The sequence below is a fragment of the Schistocerca piceifrons genome, chromosome 3, assembly GCF_021461385.2.
Source record: "Schistocerca piceifrons isolate TAMUIC-IGC-003096 chromosome 3, iqSchPice1.1, whole genome shotgun sequence".
NCBI lineage: Eukaryota > Metazoa > Arthropoda > Insecta > Orthoptera > Acrididae > Schistocerca > Schistocerca piceifrons.
The window spans coordinates 355035161-355050045 of NC_060140.1; positions in this window are offsets into that span (position 1 = coordinate 355035161).

The following is a 14885-nucleotide window of genomic DNA, read 5'->3' on the forward strand; positions in this document are numbered from 1 at the left end:
TTGCCAACCACGTTGGTGAAGGAATGGAACGCTTGCCACAAGTTACCAATCTTGTGGCCTGTATGTGAGCGCTTGGCAGAACATTCAATGCCGTGCGAGGAGATCACATACCCTATTAAGGTCTCGCCCGGACTTTTGTAATGTCCTGGGGACCATCATAAATCGCGGTGACTTCAGCGTAATTCTTCTCATAGCGTATTTCCTTCAGTTGCCTTCTATACTATGCTATACTATACTGTAGTCTTTATATTCATGGGTGGCCCAAGTATCATCGAAATATATTTGGCATTGGCAAATCATGCGAAAGTTACTTCATACCTTAGATTTTCTCACCAGTGTGCATTTTATAGACTCGCGAGGTGAGGACAATTTGTGCATAGATGAAGTCACGGAAGCAATGATGGCCCCGAAAAATAGGGACACTACCGGCATGAATAGCACGTGTAATGAACTTCTAAAATACGGTGGAATTTCTTTCCAACGTAGGCTGCCAGTTTTATTAGATGTACTCAATATGTCGTGAAAATAAGTTTCATAAAAAGAGCATACCAAGTTTCGTAGCAAGAACGTGTCAACAAGCAAAAGGTATATCACTGCTCAAAAGAAGAGATAACAATAACTGCCAGAACTATAGACGGATTGGCTTCGTGTAAGCAGCATGCAAGCTTACGCTAGGAACTTGAACAGCGGAATAAAAGCAATATCAGAATGTTTATTAAGTTAGGAAGAAATGGGTTTCCGTAGAGAATGGTTGGCAACAGACGCAGTATTTGTGATAAAACAGATCACTGAGAAAACATGCAGAGTTTAATCGAGAGAACCACTTAGCATTTGTTGATCTGGGAGAAGCACGAAGTAAACCGAGAAAAACTATGGAGGATGAAGACATTTAGTAGTTAGTAGCCTACACGAAAACACAACAATGACGTTAGATATAAATCTAGAGCTGTCATCACCTTTCAGCACTATCTAAGAGTGTGTATGGAAAGGGGGATAGGGTGCTTGAAAGAGGATTGTCAGACAGGGATGTGGCATCCCACCCACTCTTTTTAATGTATATGTAAGATTTACTGGATGAATAAAAATCAAAGTTTCATGCAGTTATTAGAAAAGACAAAGACAACACTCTGAATTATGTTTTATATGGGGACGAAGTCGTGGTTTTAACAGACAAAGAGAATAACAGGCAGAAAGAAATTAATGCTCTAAGCAAAATAGCCGAAGAAACAATATGACTTTACCCACAAAGAAAACTAGACCAGCGGCTTTTACAAGGCTGCACCGTTTAAGATCAAAAATAGTTGGGAACCTGATTTGTCATTTTAGTTATCTGTGGGGTGATATCACATACAAGCATGACACAAATAAGTACTAGAGAGTAACAAAATTTGGAAACATGTGTGGAACAATAAAAATTTACGAGCGAGACAAAAAAAAAAAAAAATAATAATCACGCACACGAGCGAAGTTTTATGCAGTAATGATCATCCGCACAATACTCTAGAGAAGTGAGTCGCGGATCATCTACATACGACAAGAGCGTAAGAGCCAGATAGTTGAAAAGAGGTGGAGTGTACTAGGGTTGGAAAACTAAGGAAGAAAATGCAAGGAAGATATTAAACGTATTTAACGTCACAAATCATATTCAAGACAACGGAAGCAAATGGATAAAGTTCTAACATACTGATGATGAATAGAGCCGCCTACTTTGGTTATTAAAATCTTTAATTTCCTTCAATGTCCATCACAGTAGCGATAATGCTCATTTCCTTATGGTGATTACTTTTAGACAATCACGACCATTTTCAAACAATGACCTTAGATGTAAGTGTAATCGTACTGTCCCCACCAATGTGGATGTGAATAACCAAACGTGCAAACCGTTTGCTGCTTTTTGAATTGAACTGAATTCACATTCAACAATCAAATAATGTTTGTCATGTTGTATCTGTATAATCGTTAATGGGGGAGAGTAATACGAATTTGCTTACTCACATGTACATTCCTGGGAGCTGTAGATTACATTTACGTCTAAGGTTATGGTCGTGATTGTCCGAAACTAATCACCACAAAGAAATGGTTATTATCCCAACAGTGACGGATATTGAAGGAAAATAAAGAAGCATACGGAATGAACAGTTCGACGGAATGAAGGGTAGCTATGCGATAGCCTGAAGAAATCTGGGACGGCCAAGGAAGCATGTCACTATTTCCTGTTCCGAATGAGCTGGGCAACTGTCATGCAGCTGAAGCCAGTAAATGATTATTAGATCCTATGGAGTTACAAAATTGGGCAGATGTTGATTGCTAGGTTTCATCCGCTGTTCCAAATAATATCAGATCTTTTCTATGACAGTAAGATTCGATGGTTGACTAGATCCATCTAGTTGTGTGAGTGTGCCTGAGTGTTCAGCAAGCCTGTGACGTGAGCGCGCAGCCCGATGAACACGGCTGTTGTCATCCGGAAAGATGGGAGTGCTCACAGCAAACTCCTCATGAAGATGGAGAAAAAACAGCAATTCATAATCAATCACGGTAACTTGAATTAGCGGGAACAAACTACAATGCGAAAAGCACTCCCATCACAACACAGAACTACTTCCGGCCTGAACTACACGTAAGGAGGTCAAGACTCAATCGCTCAATGACTTTGAAAATAGAATTTTGTCAACCGATCTGAGAAAAATCCCTGTGAAGTTCTGGTTTTAGGTAAAATCAGTAAGCGATTCGAAATCGATTCATTCACTGAGTGGCCATATTGGCACCGCACAGGAGATATCAGTGACAAGGGCGAAATACTGAATTCAGTCTTCCGGAATTGTTTCACTGCGTAAGATCATAACAAAGTGCCTTCTATCAATCAGTGTACGAAATTTGAAACGACAAACACTAAAATAGACGATCGTGGAGTATAAAGGCAGCTACAGTCGCTTACGGTAGTAGTGGAAAAGCATCAGGACCAGAAGAGATACCTATAAGATTCTATAAATGTTATACGAAAGAACTTGCTCTCTTTGTAACATCAATTTCTCGTATGTAATACTGGTGCAACGAAGAGTACCTACCGCCAAGCCGAAAAGTCCAGCTCATTCCCGTTTTTAAAAACGGTGTTAGAACAGATGCACATAATTACAGACTTACATCGTTGAGGTCAATCTGTGGCAGAATTATGGGACGTGTTTTATGCGCAATAATCATAACATTTTTGGAGAATGAACACCTACTCTGTGATAATCAGCCTGGATTCCGCATCAGAGATCTTGAGAAACTCAACTCTCAGAGTTCCTCTGTGGGATCCACAGCGCTTGGGGTGAAACATACGCTCTGCATAGCTGTGTGCATGTACGAAACATCCGCGTTGATCTGACACTCAGTCAGTGTTACCTCTTTTCTAATTTTTGTACATAATTACGGTCGTCGTTCAGAAATTTCTCGTGGTCCAGCATTCTGTACATGGTCGTGTACGAACTTGAGATCTTCGGACTACTTCGCTTCTTCTGGTGTTCGAAAAAAGAAAATTTTTCACTACTTAACACAACTGACAATCTGTTTACTCCTTTTTTCAGTGATTCTTCTATATTTGAAAAAATTACAGAGATGCTTTTCAATAACGTTCTGAGTAATGACAATTAAGCAACTCAATATACATGGAACATTTCAGGCAACATCAATGATTGCAGCAAGTCAATACCCGGACGGCCTTCGTCTTGTTCCATCCCTTGACAATGTCGGTGAGCCTCCTGCTCTGAGGAGTTCAACGCACCTTCCATAAGTACAGTTACAGCACCACACATCATCCACAGACAGTGACATTTTTTGTATCTCCTTGCGGATTTTGGGCAACGCGTGTCGATTTAATGTCCGCACCATCTGCACATACAGATATGAGGGTGCGGACAGTAGAATTTTTCTTTTTTTTTTTTTTTCCAGCCGTTTACGCTACACGAAGTTAACATAGAAGACGACCACCTTTCGCTGCTGTATGAAACCACAGTGGAGCATTATATCCTAAAGAACGTCACGTCATACTACAAATTTCCCCCACGAACACCAAAGATGTTGTTTATCATTTCAAAATATATAAGTATTTTCATATATAGGTAATAAGAATGATATTTACCCCTTTCGTATAATTCATATCTAAGAATCTAAGTACTCTATAGTTATATTTTTAATACAATTCAAAAATTAAGTCTGCAATACCAATAATACCTGTTTCCTCCAGTGTACAGAAAAGGGCTTATCAAGTTCTCTTGTCAAGAATTACTTAGGCTTTTCATGTAAATTCTACTACTATAGTAAATTTTATATTTGGTATAAATCTCTTAGATACATCCGGTGTTTAGTGCCTTCCACTCATCGTAATAGAGTTCAGACGATTCAGTACATTTACAAAATTGTTAGGTAATTAGGGGATTCGTAAGTTCACTTTACGTTCACTTGTTACCGTACACACTGAAATGTACACTGATCACATTGTACAGAAATGATTTATTAGGGTCCTAATAAATCACCTGTGTACATCGTGATCTGTGTATGTTACTAACCATTAACGAGTTCAGAAACTTCTTCGTCCACTTGACCAATAGCCACTTGAAAGCCTTTCATTAGATTAACAAGTAGCTTCCTTTACCTACGTAAATGCTCCTAATACATCACCTAACTTTCAGCATAAAGAAGCAGTCTATTTAATTTTAATGTACCTGACCCACTGTATGGACCACTCCCCCATGGATTTGGCTATCCGTTTCTGCTTACTTCATACGTAATGTTGTGGACTTCTCCTTATATTACACATCACCTGCACATTATCTAATTCTGTTATTTTGTAGCATTATGTGAAGAAGCTCCTTTACTGTACTTAGATTCCAACCTAAATCCCTTGCCACTCAAGTTTTATTTCTTTTATTTTTTTATACCGTATTATGTACACCCAAGCTCACTTCCTCTAAATTCATTCAGTAAATTCGCCTCTGCAAGATACAGATTTGCTTCTCACAGCTCTATAGAACTATGTTTCCCGAAAATCCTCAACTTCATTCTACTTTCCCTCAAAACAGTTGGTCTGTCATCAGTATTCAGAAGGACAGTTTCTCAATCATGATATTTTCATCATTCTCAGATGCGAAGCCGTTAATATTTACCTGGTATCTCACTATGTCTCACTCTTTAATAATCTATTACTACTTTGGCGCAAGTTATCGCATCATGTCCTTCACCACTGTCGCATTTTGCGACTCGTTCTCTTCCCCAGAAAGTGTAACGCGTCTAAACTGTGCAAACATAATATTTGTCCAACTGTCAATGCTTGAATAATGAATTCTTCATTCTCTGGGGCTCCTGTGAATACGTGTTTAACAAGTCATGTTACAGTTTCACCTTCAGACCACTGGGAAAGTATTCTCAACAAACCTCTATTGAAAAGCGTGACGAAAGAGAAGTTCAAAACAAAGAAAAACAATGTACTTAATGTTGATTCGTTGTCTTCATAAGTCTGTCTGAATACCGCCGTATATACTATTTATCTGTGGTACCTCATCCAGAAGAATAATTCAAACACTTTTATTTTATACGATGTTGATAAAACATAAAAACGTTTCCAAGAAAAGAAAATGAAAAAGCTACATATGGCATATGTACTTGTAACACAGTTAGAACATGTTAAAGTCATGTATCTTCAATACTTACACTAATTAGGAATCGTGAATTCATTCATGTTTCAGACATGTTAATCATATACATTTAATTGCAGGATTTACTCTGGTCAGTGTCTGCAATACACAGGTTGAGTCACTGTTGCCACCAAGAATAACTCCGAAAATATTATAGGAGCTGAAAAGTTGGTGGGACAAAAGTTGCATGGGACAACGGGGTCCATTATATGACGTTGGTTTTTTGTTGCTAGGGAATAACTTTTTTTTTTGGGATGCTATAGTTTGGTACTTATTTTCTGATAGCGGCTATCTAGACGAATCAAATGATGTGTAAAATTAAGGTCTTTGACGGTGAGCGAAGATCACAAAGGTGGCATGAACGTCCATTTACAGAAGGTGTTCGAAGTGTTGACCATTGTTATTAATGCAGAGCTGCAATGTTCTTATCAATTGAGTGGTATTCCTTATCACATCGGCACTTATCGAAGCACATGCTCTGACAATTCTCTCTCTCATACCTTCGGATGTAGTTGGAACGTCTTTATAAACAATGTCTCTTACGAATTCCCGCAAGAAAAAATCCAGAGGCGTCAAGTCTGACAAACGATGCGGCCATGACACATCTGCTCCGCGTCCAGTCCAACGATTTGGGAATTGTCTCTGCAACCCATTTCTAGCCATCAGCTAAAATTGTGCAGACACCCACCGTGTTGATACCACATTCTGTTCTTGTTCCTAAAGGTATTTCTCCCAATAACAGACCTAACGTTTCCTGGAGGGATTTGGTGTACTTCCTAACATCAAGATTTCATTCGATGAAATAGGAGCCTATAATTCTGTCCTCCAGAATCCCACACCATATATTCACCGACCATGGTTTTTGGTGTGCAGCTTGCCGCAGGCAACATGGATTTTCAGTTCCCCAATAATGCATGTTATGCAAATCAACATTCCCATGGTTCGTGAATGTAGCCTCGTCAGCAAATAAAATCAAATTAATAAATGCGTCGTCGCTCTGAATTTGAAGTTGAGCCCATCGGCAGAATTCAGTGCGACACATACAATCCGTGCCAGTTAATTATTGGTGGAGACTGATATCGTAAGGATGTTATTTATGGTGATGCAGAACGCGAACAACACTACTCTGGCTAATGCCAGATTCCCTTGCAAACTAACATAAGAATATCGAACCACAGTGGCAAGCGTACCAATTTCCGTTCCCTCGTTAGTAGCTTGCCTTCGCCGGATATGATTCCGATGCGTTAAAGATCCATTTGTTCCCAATTTATCATACTCACATTTAAATGTACGACGTGTAGGGTGAGTGGATATCTTTCAGCGTATGTTTCTAGCTCTCACTGAATTTCGTTGGCATTCTCCGTAAATCAGAAGCATGTCGACTTGTTCTTCGAAGAAATACATCATTCGTATTCGCTTCATTCGACGATACTAGTCTTACATTTCCTATTATTGTTGTATTGCGTAACCGTCGAATGGTGTTCACATGCCAATGGCACGTTAGATGGATACGTCGTATTCGGCGAATATTTACTATTTGCACGATATACGAGAGAGAATTGTCAGAGCTTGTGCTTCGATAAGTGCTGAAGAGATAAGTAATACCACTCAATCCATGATAAAAAGATCGCAGCACTGTACTGATACCAATGGTTATCAATCTGAATACCTTCTGTAAATGGACGCTCATGCCACCTATGTGACCTTCATTGACCTTACTGTTACATATCATTGGATTCGTCTCGATAGCCGCTATCAAAAAATAAGTACCAAACTACAGCATCCCATTTATAAAAACAATGTTGACCTTCGTATCTCTGACGCGACCCCAGCTAGCAACAAAAAACAACGTCATATTATGGCCCCCGTTGTCCCATGCAACAGTTTGTCCCACAAACTTTTAAGCTTCTACCATACTTTCGGAATTACTGACTCACCCTGTATAAGGAATTCTCTGTTACTGATGTTAATTTACTCTGTTTATGTTTGCGCTCGATAAGATGGTACCCCAGAGATCTTACTGTAAGTATATTAATTGATGTAGGCTGACAGACCATTGCAGATAAAATAGAGACGGATTAATCAGTTCATACATCTTTTAATCATATCGACCTCGTATAATCCTTTAAGCTGCCCATTTGCTGGATGTAGCAGAAATACTGTTTTAATGTGCGTTTACACCTGTTGATCTAGTGCTTAGTCGCTGTGCGCCTGGGCTTGCTCCACACAAAAGTACAGGACAACATGTTGGTGCATACCTCTTACTCAACATGTACATGTGAGTGATTCCATTCACGTGTTCACACTGGGCATTTCTGCTTCCATGTGGGGTAACCTACAACCGCATGGCGACTAGTTGCAAGGTCAATAGGTGTAAACACATCTTTAGGGTGACGAACATCGACTATTTTATGTCCCCCACAATGGTGAAAAAATTTTCAGTCTCCTTTTCCAAACTAGAACTCTGACAATGTGATTTTACTGGTACTAACGCACCTATGTATAAGTGAAGAGCAACTCCCTTCTGATTATGGTTCTTTAGTTCATTTTCAGAATCAAATTGGTCAAGTGTTAATTTTTCCTGCGTGCTAGATGACCAAAACATCTTCTTGGAAGTATATTCAAAATATTTCAAAGAAAGGGCTCTGACCCATTCTGTTGCATCTCCTATTGAACAGCCTAATGCTAAATCTATTTTTCGTGGGTCTTCGCACTTACTTGCTAATGAGCGATAAAATCTTCGTAAGAAATAAACGAGATATAATTCCTCCTCAGGTTTGAATTTAGGAAATTGCTTGTATAAATTTAAACCTGATCCTAACTGGATTTCCTTCAAGAAGTTTCTAGACACACCTGTCCTAGCACGGTTTCCTTTTTTTCAGTATCTTATGGTGTTTTCTCTAAGCCTCCTACTGTTTCCGAAATTCTTCTTCTTACTGTTGTTGGGCAAAACTATCCACAGAAGTGGTATGCCCACTAGAAGATTCCGCAGTGTTCTGTACCTTTCGCTCTAAGAAATATGGCAGTCATTTCTCAACACTGGTTAGGTGGTACCCGAAATTAATACTCCCTAGTTATCTTGAGTTTCAGCTTTTTCTTGTGTCTTTTAAATTTCATTGCTTGCTGCTTGAACACCCCCTTCGATATCTGTAAAATAGCGTGTAAGTTAAGTAGTCAGTATAGTATCTGCTCTTTCTGGTAGACTTTTCGTTAAAGTACCGACTTTATTTTCTAAAGAATCTAATCTCTTTTCTTGTATGGTTATACGAGACCGAAATTCTATTGCAATGGTTCCTTCTACTTTGTTATTTACGTTTATCTCTAATTGCTTAATATATACTGCTGTCCAAAATTAAGGCAACAAACGGAAATTTTGCAAGGGTGAGTTTATTTTGGCAAGAAGCATTATAAAGGGGTGATATCAATGTAGAAACAATGTGAAGAATAAAGAACATAAATAACTGCTGTATGTATAACAGTAGAAAAAATCTTCGTTTTTTCAACTTAACAGATCTGTACACACGTTAAGACAATGGGCTGAAGTGCTCAGTATGGAGTGAGACCACCTCTGGCAGCAATACAGGTCCGACTGCGATGGAGCATGCTGGGAATGATGTCATCAAATTGATGGTGAGGCAATAACGCCCATTCTTCCTGCAGAGCTGCTCGCAAATCTTGGAGAGTGGTTGGCGGATGTCGACGTGATGCAACCTGTCTCGTTAGCGTATTCCAAATATGCTGTATGGGATTTAAATCGGGAGAGCGAGCAGGCCGTGCCATGCGTGCAACATTTTCCGTTTCCCAAGAAAACATCAAGCACCCGCTCTCTATGAGGCCAAGCATTATCGTCCATCAGTACGAAGACTGGGTTCACACTACCTCGAAGCAACCACACACGAGGTTATACGATCTCGTCCCGATACCTGACAGCAATTAAACCTTGCCGATTCACCCATGCCATTTATGAAGAGATCTTCCAGTGGTCAACATAAACTCTGTCTACTGCATTAGCAATCCCCCTCGATATCTCTCTCTTTACACAATGCTTCGGTCCACATATCGTGTTCCACGCTACTTCCAGATGCGAATGCTTGGCGGATCAGTCTCCAGACAAAATCCGGACTCACCTGTCAAAAGAACAATGGCCCACTGCTCGGTGTCCCGGTAGTATATTGATGAATCCACTCTGGACGTTCTCTTTTGTGAAGGCGCATCAGAGGTACACACACACAGTATATCTCTGGCAACAAAGCCCACTCTACCGAAGCTTTCTGCACACCATTTGCCTTAAAAAAACACGTTTGGTGGATAAAATGCCAGCCGCAGTCCAGAACTAAGGCGTTACCGTTGTACCCTTACAGCCATATAACACTCCTCTCTTCCTGACATCACACATGGTCGGCACTGTCCTGGTCTTCGGGATTCTGTTTCGGTTTGTATAAATTGTCGCCACATCCGATAAACACATAAGGCTAACGGGCCGATCAGTTTGCGACTGTCCTGCTTCCATTCTTCTTATAGCCCTCAATCTCAGAGAGTCTGGTAGGCGTCTTCTTTGTGCTATAACGCCTCATCTGTGACTGTATACACAACGATTGTGGATGTGGTGCTACCCGGCACCGACTACCTCATTTGATAGTTGCCCTGGTGTCATCGACGTGGTTGTCCATTGACCGGAATGCCACTTCCCGTGCAGAACATGACTGTGCGGACATCTGTTGATAGTTTGTATGATTATACCATGAATTAGACACGAGACGGGGAACTTGGAATGTGTTGCTTTAATTTTGGACACCAGTGTTTATTCTCTTTATTAACTCAATTTAGTATTTATTAATGTTTGTATCTTTTATCATTAGCTTGCAATGTGTTCGTAAGTCTATTCCTGAAGCCTTATATGTATTCCCGATGGTGCTCCAGATCCCGTTGCTTTCGCTTCCAGCGCACGTGTAACTACTGGTACAAATTAATTCTATTTAACCATAATTAATCGAAACAAAATTATGAAACGAAATCTCAGTGTTATAATTTAACCATAATTAATCGAAACAAAATTATGAAACGAAATCTCACTGTTCCATTTGTCACAAAGTTGCACCACCAGTACTGTGGAAATGAAATGTTCATTTTCAGCTCACTGGGTGACGTGAACTGCGTGCTGATGTTTGTTGACAGCAAACAGCCGATTCGTTGGCGACGTGCAGCTGACGATCGGTGAGTTCTGATGGCGATTGGCTGCAGCTGTCTGCGATTCCAAGTGGAGTAGTATCAGGCTGCTGGCAGCCCACTGCCGCAGGGTCGGCGAAGTGATGTCGTCAATTACCGAGTCGAATATCTCGCTCTCAAATTTATGCTGCGAAGTACATAGTAGGCAATTGATAGTCGTGATGCATGTACGCCGTTGTAGCAATTCTGGCTGGTGTTTAGAGCTTCCCAGCATTACTGCATCCTTCAGATTACAGATAACTTCTTTCAATATCCTTGAAAATAATTTTGGGTAACTTACCGTCTCTAGTGCGTCGCAATTTGGGTCACATTGTATCGTGTGAACATTACAGGCTCTCAAGTTGATTATTTGCTGCTCATAACAAGAGCTCCTTTGTGCTAAATATCTTGTTAAAATCTCTTCAAAAGTTATTCAATTTTCTTTCTAATTTACTTATTTATTTATTTTCCTTTCAGTCATACACCACGCTTCCGACACAATGTGAGGTTGCCACATGGGGTGAAAGGTACGCCGTTGGTAGTTTTCTTTTGTATGTATGTGTTTGTGTTTGTGTTTGTGTTTGTGTTTGTGTTTGTGTTTGTGTTTGTGTTTGTGTTTGTGTTTGTGTTTGTGTTTGTGTTTGTGTTTGTGTTTGTGTTTGTGTTTGTGTTTGTGTTTGTGTTTGTGTTTGTGTTTGTGTTTGTGTTTGTGTTTGTGTTTGTGTTTGTGTTTGTGTTTGTGTTTGTGTTCGTGTTCGTGTTCGTGTTTGTGCGTGGGTGCGTGCGTGCGCAGTCGTTTTAAAAGTTTTCCTGGTCCAGCTATTCTTTAGAACGGACATGTACGAATTTTCTGAATAATGACAATTACGTAACTCAGTACACTTGAAGCATTTCAGGCAGAGTCAGTCAGTCTCAAGACAGTCCTCATTTGTTCCGGCCCTTGACAATGTCGGTGACTCTGTCACTCTGAGAAATAACCATTTGTACAGACACAACACCATCGTCCTTTTTAGTATTTCCTTGCGGATTGTGGGCGCCGCGTGTCCTTGTATCAAATGGTTCAAATGGCTCTGAGCACTATGGGACTTAACTTCTAGAGGTCAACATTCCCCTAGAACTTAGAACCACTTAAACCCAACTAATCTAAGGATGTCACACACGTCCATGCCCGAGGCAGGATTCGAACCTGCGAACGTAGCGGTCGCGTGGTTCCAGACTGTAGCGCCTAGAACCGCTCGGCCACCCCGGCCGGCTGTCCATGTATCGTCCGCACCATCTGCACTTACAGATACGCAAGAGCGCACACTGCATTTTTTTTCTTCACTCATTTACGCTACGCCAAGTTAATCAGGAACAAGACGACCTTTCACTACTGTAAGAAACCACAGTAAAGCATGAACATCACGTTACACTACAGATTTCCCCCATTAACGCCAAAGACTTCGTGTACCATTGATGACAAGTAGCTGGAAACAGTATTTACCTTAAAGTATCTAATGTAACGATCCAGAGAGACCTCAAGTGGAATGACCTCATTACACAAATAGTAGAAAAGGCAGATGCTAGATTGAGATTCATAGGAAGAATCTTAAACAAATGTTGTGTATCCACGGAGGAATTGGCTTACAAGGCACTTGTTCGATAGATCCTTGAGTCCTGTTCATCAATATGGGACGCTTACGAGGCGTGAAAGATAGAATGGGTAGTGAAGGTGCAACGGAGAGTGGCACTTTCCGTTTCGGTTTATTTAGCCAGTGCGAGAGCAGTTCAGAGATAGTCAACAAACGCCAGGGACAGGCATTATGGGGACAGCGTTGTGCATTGCGGAGAGCTTTACTATTATTTCGAAAGAGCACTTTCCGGTAAGAGGCGCACCTCATATTATTTACTCCCACATACATATCGCTAAATGATGACGACGAGAAAATGCAAGTCATTAGAGCCAATGCAATCATTCTTCTCTCGCACCTTTCGCGAGTGAAACAGTGAGGAGGGATCAGTTAGTGGTTCCATAAGTACCCTCAGCCACACTGGCACGTAGCTTGTGGAGTGTGATGTAGATGTCGAACTACACTGTGTGATAAAAAGTATCCGCACAGCTGGCTGAAAATGACATGCAAGTTCGTGGCACCCTCTGTCGGTAATTCTGGAATTCAGTATGGTGTTGCCCCACGCTTAGCCTTGATGACAGTTTCCACTCTGGCAGACATGCGTTCAATCAGATTCGGGAAGGCTTCTTGGGGAATGGCAGCCCATTCTTTACCGTGTGCTACACTCAGGAGAGTTACTGATGTCGGTCGGTAGGCCATGGCACGAAGTCGGCGTTCCAAAACATACCAAAGGTATTCCATGTGATTCAGCCAGGCCTCTGTGCAGGCCAGTCCATTACAGGGATGTTATTGTCGTGTAACCACAAGTCGGCGTTCCAAAACATACCAAAGGTATTCCATGTGATTCAGCCAGGCCTCTGTGCAGGCCAGTCCATTACAGGGATGTTATTGTCGTGTAACCACTCTACCATATGCCTTGCGTTACGAACAGGTGCTCAATCGTGATGAAAGATGAAATAGTCATCCCCAAATCACTCTTCAACGGTGGGTAGCATGAAGGTTATTAAAACATCAATGTAGGCTGTGCTATGATAATGCCACGAAAAACAACGGGAGCAAGCCCCCTCCATGAAAAATACGACCACACCATAATACCACCGCCTCCGAATTTTACTGTTGGCACTACACGCCGCCGGCCGGAGTGCCGAGCGGTTCTAGGCGCTTCAGTCTGGAACCGCGCGACCGCTACGATCGCAGGTTCGAATCCTGCCTCGGGCATGGATGTGTGTGATGTCCTTAGGTTAGTTAGGTTTAAGTAGTTCTACGTTCTAGGGGACTGATGACCTCAGATGTTAAGTCCCATAGTGCTCAGAACCATTTGAACCACTACACACCTTGGCAGATGACGTTCACCGGGCATTCGCCATACCCACACCCTGCCTTCGGATCGCCACATAGTGTACCGTGATTCGTCAATCCGTACAACGTCTTTCTATTTTTCAATCGTCCAACGTTTATGCTCCTTACACTTAAAGAGACGTCGTTTGGCACTTACCAACTTGATGTGTGGCTTATGAGCAGCCGCTCGACCATGTAATCGTAGTTTTCTCACCTCCCGCCTAACTGTCATAGCACTTGCCGTGGATCCTGATGCAGTTTGGAATTCCTATGTGATGGTCTGGATAGATGTTTGCCTATTGCACATTACTACCCTCTTCAACAGTTGGCGGTCTCTGTAAGTCAACAGACAGGTTCGGCCTGTACGCTTTTGTGCTTTACGTGTCCCTTCACGTTTCCACTTCACTATCACATCGGAAATAGAGGGCTTAGGGATGTTTAGGAGTGTGGAAATCTCGCGTACAGACGTATGACACAAGTGGCAGGCGATCTCATGACCACGTCCGAAGTCTGTGAATTTCGCGGAGCCCTCCATTCTGCTCTCTCACTATGTGTGATGACTACTAAAGTCGCTGATATGGAGTACCTGGCAGTATGTGGCAGCAAAATGCATCTAGTATGAAAAATGTATGTTTGTGGCGGTGACCGGGTACCTTTGATCACATAGTGTATATAAGACAGTGTAATAATTTCGGCGTACCTCCTCACAAAATGTACCACCTGCGAGACAGTAGGTGGCAGCACAGTTCACCTAATATGAAAAACGTATATTTTTGAGTGTGTCCCGATACTTTTGATCACATGGTGTATAAAATCCACATACAGCGGGTTAACTGCTCCGTTGGATCGCCGGTGCGCTCTTTGCCTTGCAAAATTTGAAAAGACGCTAAATCACGACTCATCGGCTTACAGTAGATGCCTCCAGACAACTAGTGACCACATTCTGTGGAGACTGGCCACCGAAGACGTGCATCCTAATGTGCAGCTGCGAGGAATGGATTTTTCTGAGGTACCATCCTGAAAATCTCTATCACATACAGTTCGCGTCTCTGTGTTCGCT